The following is a 16,283-nucleotide window of genomic DNA, read 5'->3' as shown; positions in this document are numbered from 1 at the left end:
TTCCCTTCCCTTCCCTTCCCTTCCCTTCCCTTCCCTTCCCTTCCCTGGAGGAACCACCAGCACAAGCAGTGTCGCACCTGGAGCATCACCTCTCTTTAATGCACTGCCCCTGGATGCTGGAAGCACAGGGAAGCATCAGGGCATGCACGGTATTGGCAGCTGTGGGCATGGTTTGAGATCCAGTCATGGTGGTTTAGGTGGGGATGACAGAGGAGGCACCTGTTGTGCACGGAGATTTCCAAGGCAAAGGCCCCATCTATTCTCACTTTCTTCAGAGGCTCACAGTGCCAGGAAAAGTTTCTCTTCCATGTGCCAGGAAAAGGTTAGATCCGAGATGAACCAGCCCTTCTCTGAGGGGACTCTGCATCCTCCCCAGCGGTGGGTACCAGTAATGAAGCGTGAGACTGGGACAGGAAACAAACTACACCGTGGCCTGCAGGGTGGGAGGAATCATCACTGTGACTGGTGGTGTCTGGTCCATGGAGGAACCTCAAGGGGAATCCAAGGCAAAGGTGGGGCTGCATGGAGAAGGACAATCAGGATGCTTAGCCCCATATTCCCACATCGAGATGACAACAAGGACCTAATCTTTAATTGCAACAGAAAGAGGTCCCAGTTTCTTGCTTTGCTAGACTTCAGAGACTGCTTCACATTACTGAGGTTTGTTTTACAGATAGTGTAAGGGCATTCCAGGCTTTCTCCACGCATGATCGTGCCTTGTCCAGGCCCCTCTAAAGTCTGCTTAGAAAGGGTGGGATGAATCCTGAATCCTGTGCAAGGACATATAGATTCAAGCAGGTAGATATTGCATGCAGGCAGATGCAACTAGTTGCTGCAGATGCACCTGGTAGGTTATCTGCTGTAGTAAATAGCCTGGGTGTTACAGTGACAGGAGGCTTTTTCCAGTGTGGTTTGTTTTTCTCAGGCCCTCTCCAAAGCGTAGTTGGCTTGTCCTCTTCCCATCACCTCCCTGTGTGCCGTGCCCTAACGTGAAATGACGAGCTTGTCTCTCTTCCTTCTCCACATCAGAGCCAAGAGAGCCGAGATGTGCAGTGACACATTCACCCTCAGCTGAGCTTGCAGAGCTGCTGCCTGAATGAGGCTGTTCCCCTGCTCTGTGAGTGCACGTCTGGGAGGTTGTGTTTCTGCTTTTTGGAGGAGTGGAGCACATAAAACTGATTCTGTCCGAGCCTGGCATCAGAGTGTGCAGCAGGTTTGTCCGTCATAGTTTTCACTGATCTTCCCTTACCTCACCTCCAGTGTTTGAGTGTTACAATATGGTCACATCTCTCTTTTGCTCCCCTTATCGGGCTTATCCAACCATGAAGACCAATTACTGGTTTTAGTAAGTTAATTGTTTTATGAGAATTGAACCACTTAGTTACTCCTGGGACAGATCACTCTATATATTCATGGTGACACTCTATACATTCACTGTGACTTTCAAATGCAAGTGAGCACAGCGTGACTTCTGCTCATCTCTGGAGCCAGTCCCACACTCCAAGTGATAACAGACAAATGGAAGGAGGTACCAGAATATCATCACTGGCATAAATAATTTCCATTAGAAAGATGTAGAGAAAATGTTAAAAGCTTTGTCCCCTGCTAGAAGTGATTTATTTTTTTTTTGGTAATGTGTTAAGATCTTGCAATGAGAAGGACCAGCAGTGTTATAAACTTTCAGGAATTCTGGTTGTAAAGACATGCTGCAAGTACTGCCACCTTTCTAAGAATATCATGTGCATCTAAGTGGGCTGAAAATTAGAAGCAAACACTTCTCACACAGGCTCTCCCAGGGTTTGATAAACAGATTAGTTCTTCAAGGGTTATTTCAACACTGAAGGGTTGTGGGAGGTGCATTAGCTACACGAGAACAGAACAGGGATTTGATGCTTTATATGTAATTCCAAAACACACAACGGAGAGAAATCATTTGGAGCCTGCATGAATCTGAAATCCAACCAGGTTTAATGTGCTACCAAAAAATGCACATGGAAGAATTTGCTTTGGACTTCTCCCTCGAATTGCAGCTGTGAACGAGCATCTTTGAAAATACTCAAGCTGGTTTTCCACTAAAAACTGAGAAACAAGAATTTGGATTTTGACGTGTTAGACTAGAACAAAAAAAAAAAAAGGAAGACAAAAAATAGCAGAAAGGGGTGATTCATGTGGAAGACCAGGGCAGAAAATAAAATCTCTTCCAAGTGCTTTGGGGAAAAATGGACATATGCAGCAGGAAATAAATTTATCACATGTTGTTGAGTATTTGCCAGCTTTAAAGTGGGATTTATTTCTTCCAGAGTTTTACATATGCAAAACTTGTTGTGAATATTTAATAATTAATAGCAGATTATCATTGCTGTGATTATAACAGGTGTTCTAAGCTCCTCAGGGCAGGACCCACACCTTTAGTAAGACTCTTTCAAGTCACAAACATTTTATAAATAATAGGCAGCATCAATGGTTTGGTTACTGCATTCCCTACATGTGGCTCCATAAATTCAATTCTGTCAGCTTGACAAGGCAAAACTGCTTCCAAAGGGAAACCCTCCCTGCTGGGCCATGGACAGGGAGCAAAGCAGGAGCAGCACAGCCTGCCAAGGCCACTGCCCATCCTTTGCTGCTGGGGCTACTCCAGGGCTACAGATCCCAGCTTCAGCTGCAGCTTGGAGCCTGCACTCCTCCTTCCAGAGGAAAAAAGTGCATTTGGAGGTTGTAGCACCTGTTACTATATCAAAAGTTTGACTACAATTTATTTCAGTTTTAATGCAAAGAGAGGGAGAAAATGATCAAAAAAATTACATATTTTTTTTTCAATTTCAGCTGTAGTTCTAAAGCCTGAACCAAATTGTGGATCTCCCGATGTCAGTGCCCACTGCCTGAAAGTCCAAAGGGCTGCAATGAGATAGGACAAAGGTACAAAGCAAAAACCTACACATTATCCATCTCAAAATGTATAAGATTGGTTTTAAAGACTGCCACTTTCATTTAAAAACTTGTTTAGCTGGATAACATCATTTTTGACTGAGGGACCAACTCACAGATGGATTTTTTTCCCCATAGGAGAAGAGGAGGGGGCAGTGGTGAGAAACACGGCTCCAGCCTTACCAGCCACAATTGGATACCAAAAGCAGAACCAAACAAAATCCCTTGAACAGATCTGAAGGCAGGAGGTTTAAGAGAGACCAATATGCTCTGGTCGTGTGGTTTTTGTTCATTGTTCCGTGTCCTCTCAGGAGCGGTGCGGGTTTGTCGGGCCGGGGACTGCGGCGTCCCCGGGGCCGGGCTGGCGGTCCCGTGCTGACATCTAGCGAGCACCGGCGGCGTGCGGGCACCCACCGGCCCCGGCACCCCCCGGCCCCGGCATCGAGACAGAGGTGGGCAAAGTGCTACAAATTCCCAAGTGACCCCCAAGGCTGAGCGGCACAGTAAGAGCCGTGAGCGCGTTCGGGTCTCAGGTTGCAATCCCACACCTCTGCTATGGATACCGGGAAATACAGCCCTGCTCGCTGCTGCGAGATCCTCAGGGCTCGGATCTTACCTCCAGGCAAACACAAGGAGGGTGGAAGAGGTGTGTTCGAGCATCAAAATATGTGGTTGGATCATCTTCTGCTGGGTACAAATGGTGGTGGGATGGGCGGAGTTGCTCTACTGGAAGGTCCCTGGAATTGCTGGGGGTGGTGGGTGAACACTCTGTCCCCTGCGAGTAACAGCAGGAAATCAGCAAGAACAACTGTGCAGAAAAAGCACAACCAGTGGCAATGCTGTGCTGGTTGTGGTTGTTTGTAAATGGTTGGTAGGTAGAGAGAAAAGCTCAAGGTGGGGAAAGCAGGCAGAACTCAGTCTGGCACGTATGTGCCAAAACCACAGGTCTGGACTAGCCAGAGGGCATGGAAGCATAACAGGAGTGCAAGAAGAACTGGAGCTGCTGAAGTGTTTGTGTTTCTGCTGACTCCTTGTCTGTCACCTGTCTGTCACACAGCTGAGGCTTTCCTCCCGAAAATTCCTGAGGGCTGCAGAAATGTGGCATTTTTATTTAGGGGAAGGAAGATCTTAGCCAAGGCTGAGGCACAGGACTCTGGATTTGAGATTCTGTTCCCAGTCCTGAAGCTCACTCAGGTCCTAACGAGGAGTTTGATTCCGCTTATAAAACCTGCCTGAGAAGTTAGGTGGGTGTGTAGAGCCTGTGCTTATGATCCTCCTGCAGTAATTGCATATTCATGGTAATATAGAAGCCAGTGAATGCTTCCATTAGTGCCTGATCCTGCAAAGACCACCACAATTCCTACAGCTTTTAAGAGCAGCCTGAAGAGTTTCAGTACAACAAAATGGTCATTCTTGGATTGCTCTTCAGACATAAGTGATGACAAAATAAGGCTTGTCCATTAAGGACCTAGGAGTGCGCTTTCTGAAGGCGATTTCCAAAAGGGAGCTCTTCATGCAACTTTGAAGGTTGTTTTGAAGCAGTTTATTCAAAGTTAAGAGTTTGTTTAACAAGTACAAGCCTCTGGGATAGGTTTTGCTCTGCTCATGTCACTCAAGTCATACTTTTTCCCGTTCACTAGATGGCAGCAAGAAGATAGCTACAGGGATTTTCAGGATTATTATTATTATTTTTAAATACAGGAGAGAGTTTTCAATTGTTTTCTTGTTTTTGAATGGATTTCTTTAGCAGTCCCCGTAGAGAGAAAGCCCTCAACAACCAAACCAGCCAGCAGAAAGCTGGTCAAGAGCAATGGTAGAGGTGTCTGAAACATCTCTTTTCCAGGTAGGAGAGGAGACACTCAGCGTACCTACGGGGCTCGGTGAGTGTTTCAGCAGGGAAGGAGCGATTATCCGGTCTGTACTTCCCTCTGCTGGCAAAGTCTCTTCTTGCATCAGCCGGGCTCGGAGGCAGCGACTCCGGCAGAGCCGCGCTGCCGCAGTGGAGGCTTCGGGAGGAGGGACAGGCGCACCCAAGCAGCCTCGGATGTGCTGCCGGGGCACAGGGCCACAGGAGACCCTGCCCCTGAAGAGAACAAGGGGACATCATCCTCTCTTTCCCATCTGGCTCCACTTCAAGCTTGCAGATGAGATACAGGATGTTTAAACTGGATGCACAGTTCTTGCTTCTCCGAAGTCCCAGTCTCCTTCTCCTGTTCCTCTTGAGTCTCCTGAGACTACGAGTCCTTTAGCACTAGGATGAAGTTCTTTATGGCAGCTGGAAATGCGTGGATGATCCTTAGCTCTGGCTACACCCTCTAAAAACTGAACAGCCCTCATTATTGCTTCTGCTGAGGGAAAGGACCTACAGATATCGAGCCCTGCACAGAGAGGAGAAAGCAGGTGTTTTCAGGGAGAGCTTGAATTCTCTTATGCAGAACCACCCCAGAACATGCAACTACTGAAGAGAAGGCAGTGACAGGGACCCCAGCTACCCCCTTGGAGTCCCAGCATAGGTGTTGCCTCCCTTCAGTGAAACAAAACCGAGTGCCAGGGGGCAAGCACAAGGGGCTGCATGACACCAGTGGGAAGGTGCTTGGTTTGCCAAGGACGAAGTGTTGATGGAAGCAGTAGGATGCAGAAGGAACGGGTGGGCTGACTGCTCAGAGCTGAATAACTCTGTATAGTCATGATGTGGTTAGTGGGACATGGATGGTCAGGCTGGCAGTCACGGGTTTGGTGTCTGTGCTCAAGCCCAAGTAACAACCCCATGTTGTCATATCCTTAAACCTCAGAGGCACTAAGGAAGGTGAAGGGGATTCTCCTGCTCACTGACTTTCTGGCTTCTCCCACTGAGTGTGCTTGTTTGGCTCTTACACCTCTGCAGAACTGACCCATGAGAAGAGGAGGTGATGCTTGAGGTGCTTGAGAGAGCTGGATGTGACAGACGGCCCTGAAGAACAACTAAAAGTGAAAGATGTTCCAGTGGGTCAGGGCTGGCAGCGGATGCAGGATGTGCCACGATTCACAGAAGTGGGGCAGGCTTTCCATCAGAAGGTTTTTAAAGTAGGAGTTTGGGTACAGGATGATGTCTAGGCTTCTGCCCCAAACATAAATGCTTTGTTCTCTTTCCAGCTTTTCTAGAGGTTTGTGCTTCTCTGGGAGCTTTCAGTTCCCTCCTGTGACATGAACATCCCAGCCTAACAAGTGAGGGAAAACTTGGCTGTTCTAATAAGACAAGGGAGCAGTCGAAAATGGATTAAGAAGGGATTGAATGTGTCTTGTGAGAGCTTGGCTATTGATTTCTAACCCTCCCATTCTGATGTTATTGCAGAAATGATTTTCTTCTGCACTGTGCAGAGATTAAATATTAATAAATAGAAAATTAAAAAAAAAAGGGGGAGAAAAAGACCAGATCCCAAGACATCCTGCTGCACAATTAAAAACCAAATGAAGGATTTCTAGAATGAAAAACTTTATTTCCTGAAGTTTTCTTGAGCTCTGAGTAGAAACATAAAGGGTTTTGATAAGATAATTTGTAATGTTTCTATTTAGTGTTTTGCAACAGAGATGTGTGATTTTGAGCCACATCTCATTGCAGTAGGTTGAGGATAAAGACAGAATAAAAAAGGGATGGAGATTTACTTCGATCTGATTCACCAGTGACCCATTTACCCACTGATGATGAAGTAAGGGGGAACACGCAGGTCTGCTCTGCCTTCACTTGCACTGCATCCTGCAGTCATGCTCCGTTCCATTAGGCTTCTATTTATTATTTAACAGAGGAGATGGAAGACAAGGCACACAAAGGTGATTTTTATGTCCTGGAGGTTTCATTTGCACAAAGAATGCACAAGCTGCTACTTCCCATGAACTCTGTGGTTTCCAAGTGAAACCCGCATTCCCTGGGTGTCTGAAGGAGGAGGTGAATGGACAGGCAGGCTTTGCATGCAGGGCAGGGCTCACAGGCTCTGCAAGGAAATCTGCTCCCCACTTGGAGCTCTCCTAGGAGAGCTCCACTGATCATTCTGCCCCATCTTCCTCCTCATTCCATTGGACTGGGCACTAACTGAGGGGAAAAAGGGGCACAGCAAGAATCTCATGTCCAATTTCTTGCAAGACCAGTATTTCTTCTGCAGCAAGATTTGGGATAATGGAAAATGGAAATTAAATTTGAAGGCATTTAATATGGAAGACTTTTATATATCTTTTTTAAGGGAGTTGTAACCATGAGAAAGGGATTGTTAGGGTCTTACCCAAATCATTCATGTGCTCTTCCAGCACTCTAAAAAGTTGCTTATGTTGGTACATTGTCCAGCAAATTCAGAGCAAAATCAGGGAATGCAGACAGAAGGGGAAAGAAGAGGAAATAGGTCTATGGTCTCATGAGCACAAACAAAGGCAGGATTTGACCCACTGCTTTTCTCCAATCCACCTGCAGCAGTCAGTGGTGTTGCTGGCTGACTTCCATCCTAATTCAATAGTTTTCAAGCTGCACAAGATGTTTGATCAGTGTTTTACATCCCAAAGAGACCCATCTTTGACAGACTCATAGCTGGATGTACCCTGTCTGTTCCTGTCTCTATTAATCTTTTTAAATGATCTCTCTTGAATTTCGTGGCTGTGGCTGGTTGTGGCTTTGCTGCTGCCAGTTCTCCATGGCCTTGATGCTCAGCTCTTTCAAGTCAGCTCATTGACTTTGGATCTTGTCCCCACATTACTCATTTCATTATGGTCCTGCAGCCTGTCTTTGTTTCCTCAGCAAAGTGAGCTCAGATGGAACTTTCAAGCCTGTAGGGAGAGACCCAGCACTGGGATGGCAGAGGTACTGAGCTGTTCCTCTGGATTTAAGGGAATTTGGTAGGTAAATTTGCATCAAACATGTGGACAAGTGGAAATCTGGCCCTGGGCTTCAGATTCTGCTACAGGGCTCAGCAGATGAGGCTCCAGTCTTTAGTCTTTTACTGATTCCCTGTGTGCCTGAGGTGACCCAGGTCTGTGAAATCAGTGGGAATCAAGAAGCTAAAAGCTTCTGGAACCCTGGTTATAAATTGCTGGAGCTTCTGTAGCTTAAAGAGTGGCTCCTGTCAGCAGAGCTGGAGTACCTCACCATGCGCACTCTCAGTCCATCCTGAAAATAAAACACCCTAAACTGAGCAGAGGTCCAAGAATGCTCATAGAGGCTGCTGTGAGGGCTCAGCTGATGGCTGCAAACCCTGGAAGCCACAGGAGATCATTGCTTTCTGCCATTCCTCATGCTCTCAGCTGCTTTCTGTGCTTCAATCCCTTGTCTTCAACAGAGCAGTGTGTGCAGTCCTGGGCCCTGAGAGGACCACACATGAAGGGTTGCAGAGCACTGATATGGTGGGCAGGGCTCCATCCCCTGCTGGCTCTCCAGTGTAGCAGCAGAAAAAAGGGAGTCAGTGTCCTTCCTGGGTGTCTAAAAAGAGCGTTCCCAGATTACCCAGCGTGTCACACCCAGGTTTAGAAGCACCATAAGGCATCATTTGGCAGACACCAGGCAATATTTAGTGACTATGGGAGCTATATATAATGGAGTTACAGAGGGTGTGAGAAAGCAGCGCCTCCTCCCATCTGCCCCCTTAAGGGACGCAAATGCTTTGCTGTAATACTGTTCCCTGAGAGCTGGAACTTTAGCAAATAAGGGACTTTATTAAGTTGTTAATAAGATTTCATTTTCTCACTAATGCTGTGGTGCTACATTATTAATTTAAAACTGTATTTAGCCTGACATGCTAAAGTGCTAGGCCTCATTATTAATGCATAAACCCGTGCCTCTGTTGTTTAATTAAACACCATGATTATGAAGTTCTGATGTGGTTTAATGATAGCAGGCTGGAGTGGCAGTACATTCCTGTGCTCAGATCTCCCCCATTCCCCCCTCCTGCTACTTTCCCCTTTCATTTCCCTTCAAAAGCACAAATGCAGTTGTTGTTCTGCTGAATAAACACCACACAACAAATGATGTTGATCTTTCCAAGGTGACAGAGCACTGCATTTTTATTTTCCTAGGCTTAGCTTATTATTGACCAGAGATTTCTCTGCTCCTTCTGTTAATGGCTCTGAAGGTAACTGTTTGCATTCCCCCAGAAGACAACATAATCCTTGCTCCCAGTAAAGTCAACAGCAGCTTCCAACTGGCATCAACAGGGCAGAGTTTCACCCAAAGACAAGAAGAGACCTAGAGAAAAAGCCCAGGTTTTATATGTCTGTTTAGACGTGGTAATTCCTGAACACTCCTTATCTTGGACATGGAGCTTGGTCCAGGGAAGAGGGTGTTGTACTGAATCCCATAAGAATTAATGGATTATTACCAGGGTAATAAACCATGTGGAGATTTTTTTCCCCACCAGTATCCTTCTGAATCAGATTCAAGTGTTTCAGAGTCCTTGTTTTGTGCAGCCCATAATTGTATTCTCTTTGATGTCCTTTGCAGGACCAAGATTTTCTGGGTGTTTCTGGTATACTTTCTGCTATGTATTCCCCTCTTTTCTCCCTCAACATTTGGCTTCATCATCTTATTCCTCCCCATTTCTTGTGATGATTCTTTCTGAACAGCAGCTTACCCAATCTGGCTTGCAGAGCCTCTTACTTTATTGACTGGGAGTAAAATTAAACATATTCTTATGTACTCTCCTGCTTAATAAGGATTTGCACAGATCAGCCTTCTGTGCCTTTGTTTCTCTCCACACCCCTTGCCTCTTCGTCTGTTCAAACAGGAGGTTCTTGGCTTAGAGTGTCCCATCTCCCAAACTTTGGGGTCTCCTCTCTCTTTTGAAGGCAAAGGGGAATTTGCTGTGTCCTTCGCTGGAGCTAAAATTTTACCCCAAGCATTTTTTCAGCCGAGGAGGAGAGGGGACAAGGAAAAATTTGCATGACAGCACCAAGGGTTCAGGGGCACTCGTCATTCTGGGCATTTCTAGCAGGACAGGTAGAGCCCCTCTTTAATGCCATCCAGGAGAATTCACAGCTGACGACCAATGCTTTGCTCAGCAGAGCCCAAATTCTCTTTTAAAGTAGTCATTTGTTTGAAACACATCTCAGATTCTCTTCCTTGTACCTCTCAAAGAAGAAAATTGTTCATTATAATCAACCATCCTTCACTTTCCTGCCCTGAAAGGGAGTGCACAGATCTGTTCTCTCCATGTGCAAATACAACAGAAATGTTACCAAGCTTAACTTCCTTTAGTAGATTATTTTTTTAAAGTATATGTTCAGCAAAGTAACCTTTTTCTAACAAAGAGATGACCTTTTTGCATTTATGTAGTGCTTGTTGCTAGGATTTAGATCTTTGCTGAAAGCTGTTATTTCTAAGTACAGGAAAAAGTGCATTTTCACCTCCATTTGGGTAAACTGTCATTTTCGACTGTTCACCGCTTTTCTCACCATGGAATAATAATTTGAGGTTCAGTGGGTTTTTTGAGAGAATGCATTCCAGGAGTGTGGTGGGGCCTGGGAAGTCCTCCACGTTTGCTGGTGAGGGAGAAAAGGAAGAGGAGGGAGAAGGCTTCTGAAACATTTCAGGCTCCTGAGCAGTACAGTTGCTCAGCTTCTGCCATCAAATGGCATTCAGTTTAGGAGGGTCACGCAGGTATTTTATAATCACACACAAAAAGCAGCCTGTGGGTAGCAGGGAAGCTGTACCTGTATGCACAATATATTATTTTTTGGTGGCAGCACCAGCATTCATAGGAAGCCACTTTAGGCAGATTTAAGAGGTTTCTGTCCAACCGTGATACTGATGAATAACAGAAATAATCTAATATTACTCTTTGTGTTGCTCTGTTCCCAGTGTTATTGCAAACCATCCCATTAATATGGGATGCAGGAGGTACCAGTGACTGCACATGCAGTGGGCTGTGACTGAGGGGAGGGCAGAGTTACTCACACGTGTGCAGATCCCTTATTGAGACACAGAACTGAGTCTCATCTCTCTTAAACCATTTCCTGTATTAGTTTCTGTAGATAGTGAGAGACTAAAAGAGACCACTGAGAGCAACTTGACTTGTGAGATCTCTTTTCTCTGCAAATCGAGCACGAAAAAATCCCTCAGATCCCTGGAAACCAGTGAAGACCCTGTCTAGTGGGGGAAAAAGACCCAAATACTTCCAGCATGTGCAGCTGAAGTTGTCTCCAAATAGAAACAGGCAAAGTCAAAATGTTCCCTAGGAATATTCACACTTTTCTTGGTCAAAACTGCTCTTCAAACAGATGACTTCAGAAACTGGATGTGCTGTTTCCCAGTCTCACAGAACTTCAGGAGGTGGAAGGCAGTATCATAAGGATTTAGGAATCATGTGGAATAATTGAATTGAATTTATTGCTCTGTGCGGAGTGCAGTGGGTGCTGTGGTGTCCCAAAGCCCAGCCAGGCCAGCTGGGATGGCAGGAACAGTCCCTCTTACATCCTCTGTCTCTGCCTCACATGCACTTAGAAGAGAGCAATTGCCAGTTTCTCTACAATTGAAACAACTAAAATTAATCAGGTCCAAATCCATCCTGTCCAAGTGCTCTGAAAGTCTATCAGAAGTTTATTAGTATGGTAATTTATCTGGGTAAGCACATAAAGATGCTAATTGAAATGCTTTTTTGGCATTATTTTTTGAAGGCAGAAAGGTTGGAGATTTTCTAGGTAGAAAAGTAGAGTTGTCAATTATGTTTCATCATTTCATAATGTTACAATTTCATTATTTTTTTATGCTTCATTTTAAATTTATTTTTTATTTTTTATTTTAAGCATAAAGAACAAAGACCTGGATACTCCAAAGACTTGGGGCTCGTGCCACGTCTGGTTCTGGCCTTGATGCATGGAGATAGATTGAATTAATCAAACTTCTTCACACTGCTGTTTAATCGGGTTTACAATTAGTTGAGGGCTGCAGGTCTCCCGGGCCTATCAGCTGTAATACAGCAGCTCTGCAGCCACACACTGGGAGTGCCTCACAGACCAGATCGTCATAATGTGGCATGAAATTAAAGCGTGATGTTACTTGACAACAGAATTTATATCTCTCCCTCCCCCCCCTTTCTCCTCCCTAATAAAGCCCCTACCTAGAGACAGGCCTCCCTGTCGAGCTGCATCCACCTGCTCTGAGCTACACAGCTGCCTTCAAAAGAGTTTCTGATACTATTAAAGCAATCTGTGTTCCTTTACAGCCACTCTGATATTCTCCCCTTTCAATGGCAGATTATTTGGCTGTGAGGAGCTAACAAGCATACAGCTCTTAACTTGTTTCAATTCTTACTCCAACCTACCGATCTCATCTCTCCCTCTCTTCTTTCTCACAGCACAGAGGCTTTCAGTGGTGTCTGCTCTCCCCAGACCTGCCTGCACAGTGTTTTCCAGCCTTCTCAAACCCACTGCCGTTCAGACTGACAAAAACAAAGAGGACTGGGGAAGCTGGTACTGGGGAACCTGGTTTTTCCATCCCTCACCCCTCATCTTGTGTCAAGCAGCATGGATGTACAGGTAGGAAATGGGATTTGTAACTCCTCCCTACCCGAACAAGGCAAGATCTGGTGGACAGCACCCACCACCACCACTAACTAATTAACTGGCTGTTGATGATTTTGTGTCTTTCAGTAAACATAGGAAGAGCTGGAAAGAAGAGCGTAATGAACCCAGAAGGAGGCTGGAAAGAGGTGAGGATCAGGTTGAGCTGCTAATGGAGGATGTTATTCCCTCTTTGAACAGACCTGGACTCCAGTCTAATTCCATGTACACCTTAGAAATCCATGGGTAGATGATGAAGTGCTCCCTGCAGCTGAGAGGAAAGGGTTGGGGAAATGTTTCTGACGTTGAGGTTTGACTGTGGAATATTCTCCCCAGCTGCAGCCCTGGAAGGTGCTGGAGTGACATGGACATGGAGAACCCCACACTAGGACAGGAAGCCTGGCCAAGTGGTGTACAGGGGGATCCAGCTCTGGCCCTGCTGAAGGGAATGAGTGAGGCTCCTGCAGAAACAAGGTCTGCCCTTTGATGACATGGTTTATTCTCTGCTCCTGGCTTCTTGTGACTTCTCTGGGTCAGGGAGGTGACCAGACCCACTGGTGGCCTGGCCCTTCGATTTGTAATGATGGATTCTGCTCATTAGCTCTGAGCATTTTTCTACCTCTGCTACTGAATTGAAAACCAAATCATATCCACGGAACAGCATCCGGAGAGAGGTGACAGAGGTGAGATTCATGTAAAACAGACAGAATTATAACTCCTACATTCACTTCAACTGTATCTGTTGCTTGAAACAGCACAGATCTACAATTCTGAGCATTATTTGGACATAATTAATCAGAGTAACCTCCATTTAGTTATCAAACATGGGAACAAAATGAATTTTTTTTTTAACCCCCCCCGCCAAACTCTTTAAACCTCTGTCTCCCGTTGCTCTCCAGTCTTTTTCCCTTCCTGCATGGTCCTGAGCATCTCCCAAGGAGGAAGTGATTATTCAGAAAATTGATTCTGCTCCCATTGAGGGTGATTACTTCCCCCATGCTGAACTCCACAAAAGCACAATCAGGTGCACAGCCAAGGTGGTTTGAAGCATTTGCATCTTACACAGGTTGTCCTGCAAAACACCTGTAGTTTTCCTGGCTGATAGCAGCCATTGATGGGCATAGGGGGTAAGGAAGAAATCAGGGAACTTTAAAAAGCAAAAAAAAAAAAAAAAAGGCATTTTTCTGATTGAGAAAAATCAAGCTTAATGAACTGAGATGAAATTATTTCCTCAATTTACTTGGACATTTTAAATTACAAGCAGAGTGTAACCTCTGCTTGCAAATTGCTGTAAACATTTCAATCAGTCTCTAATTCATGGTAAAAGGGAGGAAAGGCTGGACTATGAAATACTAATCAAGGATCACTCCTGGGAAAGCAGAATCTTTGTTTTCCAGTGGTTTTTTTTGAGAACAGAGTTTCTAGGGCTGTCACTTTACAAAATTGCATATAATATATATATGTGTCTATATAGACACACACATATATATACAAAACATGAATATTTATGAAGAGTTTGCTAGTGACAGACCAGGCTGGCCCTGCAGACCCAAAGGAATTAATGTAAATTCCAGTCAGCCATGAAAACCCACTAGAATTGAAGTGTATTTCAGCATGGTGGATAAAGCACATCAAAGAGCAGAATTTCTATAAGATAATTACACACAATGCAACTCTAATCACAGAAAGACTGTGGATATTGCTGATAAAGCGTAATAAATCTTTTATGACTATGCCTTGTTCTGCTGAATCAGCTTTCTGTTTCTATTGCACTAAACTCTAGATTCTTGCTCTTATTTATATATTTACAATTTTAAAAAACCCACATCAGCTAACAATTTACCGTAGATTCCGTGAAAGGTTTGAGCTTATTTAGATTTTTGTTGTTGCACTTGTTGAAGAGCAGTGAGATCAACAACAGCAGATATTTTTCTCTTCTGTCTGGCAAATCTGCAGAAATAAATTGTCTGTAAGACGAGAACTGCCCTTTCTCTGCTATTTTAAGAAATTGGAATAATTTCAGTTTTGACAGCTCAAAAAGCTCAAAATTCAGGCTCCTTCCTCCATACTATGGAGCAGACTCAGAGAACTGGTGAGGTGTCAGAGACCTCTGGAGATCATCTAGTCCAGCCCTCCTTGGGCCACCTCAGGACCATGCCCACACCCCTTTTGAATGTCCTCAAGGGTGGAGACTCTGAAACCCCTCTGAGCAACTGGTTCCTGTACTTCATCCTCACAGGAAAATGTTTTTCCACACATTTAAACAGAATTTCCCACACTTCAATTTGTGCCCATTGCCACTCCCAGTGGGCACCACTGGGGAGGATGTGTCTGTTTCCCTGCTTCCCTGAGCTGCTCTGTCCTTACACCCAGGTGTAAATCTGGGCACAGAGCCAGCCCTAGCAGCAGTGACCTGTGCAAGGGGTAGGGCCCAGTGCTGGTAAAACCCCAATCCTACATGTGTAGGGCAGCTGGAAACACAGAGCCTGTGGTCACCAGCTATTTCTTGACTGTTCTTGGGGAATCCTTGTGTTTCACTGTGGATCTTGCTCGTTTATCAAAACATCTGGGCACCAGAAGGCACCTTTACAGAAGGGTCTGTACTGTTTTTTAATCAAGAAGTAAAAAGTTTGCCTTCTTCACAGGAGCTTTGCCCTTCATTTATCTTTCTGGCATATGGGCAACAGAAGGTCTCTGCTTCTGACAGAGTGAAAGAGTCTTACATATGGCTTAATTACAGTAAATTATCAGCAGAGGGAAGGGTTTGCAGGGGGACAGCTGAATCCCGCTCATGGGCTCAGTGAACGTCCGCCCAGGATCTCAGTGCTGTGCCACATTTCACAGGGACACTTTGCTCCACCCCAGAGGACAAACTGTTCAGAGAAAAGTCCATCCTCTGGTGTCTCCCTGGGCTGGGAACCTTTCTGGAAATGACAGCATGGGAATTGTCTGGCTTCTCAGCCCTTTTGAGCACCATGACATCAGAGCCTGATTGACATTACCAGCATCACCCTGAGTGTCACCCAATGGGAAGTGCCTTTGCATGCAGCTCCCCAGGACGACACAAGAGACTGTGTCAGGACAATGGAGGGTTGCAGAAAATGTTCTTCCTTTGCCTGGTTTACGTCACATCTTTGAAAGTGTACCCCTCCTGTGACAGTCTGAAGTGAATAAACAAAGTTCTGGGGAAATGGTATGCAGTGTTCAAACACTTTGCTGAACTTTAATGTTCTGTAAGTTGTAAGGAAATGACTACAAAAGCCTTGGAAGAGCAAAGAGAGAGTTAGCTCAAGGCAAGGTGATATTCCCTCATTAAAATCTATTTGTGCAAAGTTAAGACGTCAAAGAAATTTCACTTGTTCCAGGAGGGTATGAAAGCCCATGTTATTAGTGATCAGAAGGGACTTGAGAGTCCTATTTGCCAAACAGGAGGGTGTAGGGAAAGAAAGGAACAGAAAAAAAAGCATTTGAGCATTTAATGTTATCTGAGAGGAATAACGAATTCAACTGCCTTAAAACAACAACTCTTTGGATCATAGAAAGTAGTTTTAAGGAAAAAAGTCTTCTAAATGTGGGTTGAGATCCTGTGTGCAGTTTTTCAAGCCAAACTGCTGCACAGCAATACTGACAGTCCAGTCCCAAGGGCAACCAGCCTTGTGTCCCTTCACCCATTTTATAGAGGGTGAATGAGGCTGTCAAAGACTCGATTATTAACTCTTAGATTATCTGGATGTGTGCTTGTGTGGGTGGTGTGTGCTGCAAAACCACAGGATCACAGGCAGATATTTAGCATTAAACTTGACACTTTTCATATTATCACTGCTCAGGGTGACATTGGGGTTTTTACG

Source organism: Corvus brachyrhynchos, unplaced genomic scaffold, assembly GCF_000691975.1.
Source record: "Corvus brachyrhynchos isolate BGI_N302 unplaced genomic scaffold, ASM69197v1 scaffold10, whole genome shotgun sequence".
Lineage (NCBI taxonomy): Eukaryota > Metazoa > Chordata > Aves > Passeriformes > Corvidae > Corvus > Corvus brachyrhynchos.
This window is presented reverse-complemented; position numbering follows the sequence as displayed.